The sequence below is a fragment of the Tachypleus tridentatus genome, chromosome 8 (assembly GCF_004210375.1).
Source record: "Tachypleus tridentatus isolate NWPU-2018 chromosome 8, ASM421037v1, whole genome shotgun sequence".
NCBI lineage: Eukaryota > Metazoa > Arthropoda > Merostomata > Xiphosura > Limulidae > Tachypleus > Tachypleus tridentatus.
The window spans coordinates 46,762,908-46,769,152 of record NC_134832.1 but is presented as its reverse complement, the minus strand read 5'-3'; positions in this window follow the sequence as shown (position 1 = coordinate 46,769,152).

Sequence of the window (6,245 nt, the reverse complement as noted above, 5' to 3'; positions counted from 1 at the left end):
GTGTTTGAATGATGTTGTTTAAAATAGATAAGTTATATTAGAGTGTGTGTGTTTGAATGATGTTGTTTAAAATAGATAAGTTATATTAGAGTGTGTGTGTTTGAATGATGTTGTTTTAAAATAGATAAGTTATATTAGAGTGTGTGTGTTTGAATGATGTTGTTTAAAATAGATAAGTTATATTAGAGTGTGTGTGTTTGAATGATGTTGTTTAAAATAGATAAGTTATATTAGAGTGTGTGTGTGTTTGAATGATGTTGTTTAAAATAGATAAGTTATATTAGAGTGTGTGTGTTTGAATGATGTTGTTTAAAATAGATAAGTTATATTAGAGTGTGTGTGTGTTTGAATGATGTTGTTTGAAATAGATAAGTTATATTAGAGTTGTGTGTGTTTGAATGATGTTGTTTAAAATAGATAAGTTATATTAGAGTGTGTGTGTGTTTGAATGATGTTGTTTAAAATAGATAAGTTATATTAGAGTGTGTGTGTGTTTTGAATGATGTTGTTTAAAATAGATAAGTTATATTAGAGTGTGTGTGTTTGAATGATGTTGTTTAAAATAGATAAGTTATATTAGAGTGTGTGTGTTTGAATGATGTTGTTTAAAATAGATAAGTTATATTAGAGTGTGTGTGTTTGAATGATGTTGTTTAAAATAGATAAGTTATATTAGAGTGTGTGTGTTTGAATGATGTTGTTTTAAAATAGATAAGTTATATTAGAGTATGTGTGTGTTTGAATGATGTTGTTTAAAATAGATAAGTTATATTATAGTGTGTGTGTTTGAATGATGTTGTTTAAAATAGATAAGTTATATTAGAGTGTGTGTGTTTGAATGATATTTGTTTAAAATAGATAAGTTATATTAGAGTGTGTGTGTTTGAATGATGTTGTTTAAAATAGATAAGTTATATTAGAGTGTGTGTGTTTGAATGATGTTGTTTTAAAATAGATAAGTTATATTAGATAAGTGTGTGTTTGAATGATGTTGTTTAAAATAGATAAGTTATATTAGAGTGTGTGTGTTTGAATGATGTTGTTTAAAATAGATAAGTTATATTAGAGTGTGTGTGTTTGAATGATGTTGTTTAAAATAGATAAGTTATATTAGAGTGTGTGTGTGTTTGAATGATGTTGTTTAAAATAGATAAGTTATATTAGAGTGTGTGTGTTTGAATGATGTTGTTTTAAAATAGATAAGTTATATTAGTGTGTGTGTGTTTGAATGATGTTGTTTGAAATAGATAAGTTATATTAGAGTGTGTGTGTTTGAATGATGTTGTTTTAAAATAGATAAGTTATATTATTAGAGTGTGTGTGTTTGAATGATATTTGTTTTTAAAATAGATAAGTTATATTAGAGTGTGTGTGTTTGAATGATGTTGTTTAAAATAGATAAGTTATATTAGAGAGTGTGTGTGTTTGAATGATATTTGTTTAAAATAGATAAGTTATATTAGAGTGTGTGTGTTTGAATGATGTTGTTTAAAATAGATAAGTTATATTAGAGTGTGTGTGTTTGAATGATGATGTTGTTTAAAATAGATAAGTTATATTAGAGTGTGTGTGTTTGAATGATATTTGTTTAAAATAGATAAGTTTATATTAGAGTGTGTGTGTGTTTGAATGATGTTGTTTAAAATAGATAAGTTATATTAGAGTGTGTGTGTGTTTGAATGATGTTGTTTAAAATAGATAAGTTATATTAGAGTGTGTGTGTTTGAATGATGATGTTGTTTAAAATAGATAAGTTATATTAGAGTGTGTGTGTTTGAATGATGTTGTTTAAAATAGATAAGTTATATTAGAGTGTGTGTGTTTGAATGATGTTGTTTAAAATAGATAAGTTATATTAGTGTGTGTGTTTGAATGATGTTGTTTGAAATAGATAAGTTATATTGTTGTGTTTGAATGATTTGTTTAAAATAGATAAGTTATATTAGAGTGTGTGTGTTTGAATGATGATGTTTTTAAAATAGATAAGTTATATTAGAGTGTGTGTGTTTGAATGATGTTGTTTAAAATAGATAAGTTATATTAGAGTGTGTGTGTTTGAATGATGTTGTTTTAAAATAGATAAGTTATATTAGAGTGTGTGTGTGTTTGAATGATATTTGTTTAAAATAGATAAGTTATATTAGAGTGTGTGTGTGTTTGAATGATGTTGTTTAAAATAGATAAGTTATATATTAGAGTGTGTGTGTTTGAATGATGTTGTTTAAAATAGATAAGTTATATATTAGTGTGTGTGTGTGTTTGAATGATATTTGTTTTAAAATAGATAAGTTATATTTAGAGTGTGTGTGTTTGAATGATGTTGTTTAAAATAGATAAGTTATATTAGAGTGTGTGTGTTTGAATGATGTTGTTTAAAATAGATAAGTTATATTAGAGTGTGTGTGTTTGAATGATGTTGTTTAAAATAGATAAGTTATATTAGAGTGTGTGTGTTTGAATGTGTGTTTGAATGATATGTGTTGTTTGAATGATGTTGTTTGAAATAGATAAGTTATATTAGAGTGTGTGTGTTTGAATGATGTTGTTTAAAATAGATAAGTTATATTAGAGTGTGTGTGTTTGAATGATGTTGTTTAAAATAGATAAGTTATATTAGAGTGTGTGTGTTTGAATGATGTTGTTTAAAATAGATAAGTTATATTAGAGTGTGTGTGTTTGAATGATGTTGTTTAAAATAGATAAGTTATATTAGAGTGTGTGTGTTTGAATGATGTTGTTTAAAATAGATAAGTTATATATTAGAGTGTGTGTGTTTGAATGATGTTGTTTAAAATAGATAAGTTATATTAGAGTGGGTGTGTTTGAATGATGTTGTTTAAAATAGATAAGTTATATTAGATTGTGTGTGTGTTTGAATGATGTTGTTTAAAATAGATAAGTTATATTAGAGTGTGTGTGTTTGAATGATGTTGTTTTAAAATAGATAAGTTATATTAGAGTGTGTGTGTGTTTGAATGATGTTGTTTAAAATAGATAAGTTATATTAGAGTGTGTGTGTTTGAATGATGTTTGTTTAAAATAGATAAGTTATATTATAGTGTGTGTGTTTGAATGATGTTGTTTTAAAATAGATAAGTTATATTAGAGTGTGTGTGTTTGAATGATATTTGTTTAAAATAGATAAGTTATATTAGAGTGTGTGTGTTTGAATGATGTTGTTTAAAATAGATAAGTTATATTAGAGTGTGTGTGTTTGAATGATGTTTTTTTAAAATAGATAAGTTATATTAGAGTGTGTGTGTTTGAATGATATTTGTTTGAAATAGATAAGTTATATTAGAAAGTGTGTGTTTGAATGATGTTGTTTAAAATAGATAAGTTATATTTAGTGTGTGTGTTTGAATGATGTTGTTTAAAATAGATAAGTTATATTAGAGTGTGTGTGTTTGAATGATGTTGTTTAAAATAGATAAGTTATATTAGAGTGTGTGTGTTTGAATGATGTTGTTTAAAATAGATAAGTTATATTAGAGTGTGTGTGTTTGAATGATGTTGTTTGAAATAGATAAGTTATATTAGAGTGTGTGTGTTTGAATGATGTTGTTTAAAATAGATAAGTTATATTAGAGTGTGTGTGTTTGAATGATGTTGTTTTGAAATAGATAAGTTATATTAGAGTGTGTGTGTTTGAATGATGTTGTTTAAAATAGATAAGTTATATTAGAGTGTGTGTGTTTGAATGATGTTGTTTAAAATAGATAAGTTATATTAGAGTGTGTGTGTTTGAATGATGTTGTTTAAAATAGATAAGTTATATTAGAGTGTGTGTGTTTGAATGATGTTGTTTGAAATAGATAAGTTATATTAGAGTGTGTGTGTTTGAATGATGTTGTTTAAAATAGATAAGTTATATTAGAGTGTGTGTGTTTGAATGATATTTTGTTTAAAATAGATAAGTTATATTATTAGTGTGTGTGTTTGAATGATGTGTTTTAAAATAGATAAGTTATATTAGAGTGTGTGTGTTTGAATGATGTTGTTTAAAATAGATAAGTTATATTAGAGTGTGTGTGTTTGAATGATGTTGTTTAAAATAGATAAGTTATATTAGAGTGTGTGTGTTTGAATGATGTTGTTTTAAAATAGATAAGTTATATTAGAGTGTGTGTGTTTGAATGATGTTGTTTAAAATAGATAAGTTATATTAGAGTGTGTGTGTTTGAATGATATTTGTTTAAAATAGATAAGTTATATTATAAGTGTGTGTGTTTGAATGATGTTGTTTAAAATAGATAAGTTATATTAGAGTGTGTGTGTTTGAATGATGTTGTTTAAAATAGATAAGTTATATTAGAGTGTGTGTGTTTGAATGATGTTGTTTAAAATAGATAAGTTATATTAGAGAAGTGTGTGTGTTTGAATGATGTTGTTTAAAATAGATAAGTTATATTAGAGTGTGTGTGTGTTTGAATGATGTTGTTTAAAATAGATAAGTTATATTAGAGTGTGTGTGTTTGAATGATGTTGTTTAAAATAGATAAGTTATATTAGAGTGTGTGTGTTTGAATGATGTTGTTTAAAATAGATAAGTTATATTAAAGTGTGTGTGTTTGAATGATGTTGTTTTAAAATAGATAAGTTATATTAGAGTGTGTGTGTTTGAATGATGTTGTTTAAAATAGATAAGTTATATATTAGAGTGTGTGTGTTTGAATGATATTTGTTTAAAATAGATTTGAAATAGATAAGTTATATTGATGTTGTGTTGTGTTTGAATGATGTTGTTGTTTGAAATAGATAAGTTATATTAGAGTGTGTGTGTTTGAATGATGTTGTTTAAAATAGATAAGTTATATTAGAGTGTTTGTGTGTTTTGAATGATGATGTTGTTTAAAATAGATAAGTTATATTAGAGTGTGTGTGTTTGAATGATGTTGTTTGAAATAGATAAGTTATATTAGAGTGTGTGTGTTTGAATGATGTTGTTTAAAATAGATAAGTTATATTAGAGTGTGTGTGTTTGAATGATGTTGTTTAAAATAGATAAGTTATATTAGAGTGTGTGTGTTTGAATGATGTTGTTTAAAATAGATAAGTTTATATTAGAGTGTGTGTGTTTGAATGATGTTGTTTAAAATAGATAAGTTATATTAGAGTGTGTGTGTTTGAATGATGTTGTTTAAAATAGATAAGTTATATTAGAGTGTGTGTGTGTTTGAATGATGTTGTTTAAAATAGATAAGTTATATTAGAGTGTGTGTGTTTGAATGATGTTGTTTAAAATAGATAAGTTATATTAGAGTGTGTGTGTTTGAATGATGTTGTTTAAAATAGATAAGTTATATTAGAGTGTGTGTGTTTGAATGATGTTGTTTAAAATAGATAAGTTATATTAGAGTGTGTGTGTTTGAATGATGTTGTTTAAAATAGATAAGTTATATTAGAGTGTGTGTGTTTGAATGATGTTGTTTAAAATAGATAAGTTATATTAGTGTGTGTGTTTGAATGATGTTGTTTAAAATAGATAAGTTATATTAGAGTGTGTGTGTTTGAATGATGTTGTTTAAAATAGATAAGTTATATTAGAGTGTGTGTGTTTGAATGATGTTGTTTGAAATAGATAAGTTATATTAGAGTGTGTGTGTGTGTTTGAATGATGTTGTTTGAAAATAGATAAGTTATATTAGAGTGTGTGTGTTTGAATGATGTTGTTTGAAATAGATAAGTTATATTAGAGTGTGTGTGTTTGAATGATATTTGTTTAAAATAGATAAGTTATATTAGAGTGTGTGTGTTTGAATGATGTTGTTTAAAATAGATAAGTTATATTAGAGTGTGTGTGTTTGAATTATGTTGTTTAAAATAGATAAGTTATATTATGTGTGTGTGTTTGAATGATGTTGTTTAAAATAGATAAGTTATATTAGAGTGTGTGTGTGTTTGAATGATGTTGTTTAAAATAGATAAGTTATATTAGAGTGTGTGTGTTTGAATGATGTTGTTTAAAATAGATAAGTTATATTAGAGTGTGTGTGTTTGAATGATGTTGTTTAAAATAGATAAGTTATATTAGAGTGTGTGTGTGTGTTTGAATGATATGTTGTTTAAAATAGATAAGTTATATTAAAGTGTGTGTGTTTGAATGATGTTGTTTAAAATAGATAAGTTATATTAGAGTGTGTGTGTTTGAATGATGTTGTTTAAAATAGATAAGTTATATTAGAGTGTGTGTGTTTGAATGATGTTGTTTAAAATAGATAAGTTATATTAGAGTGTGTGTGTTT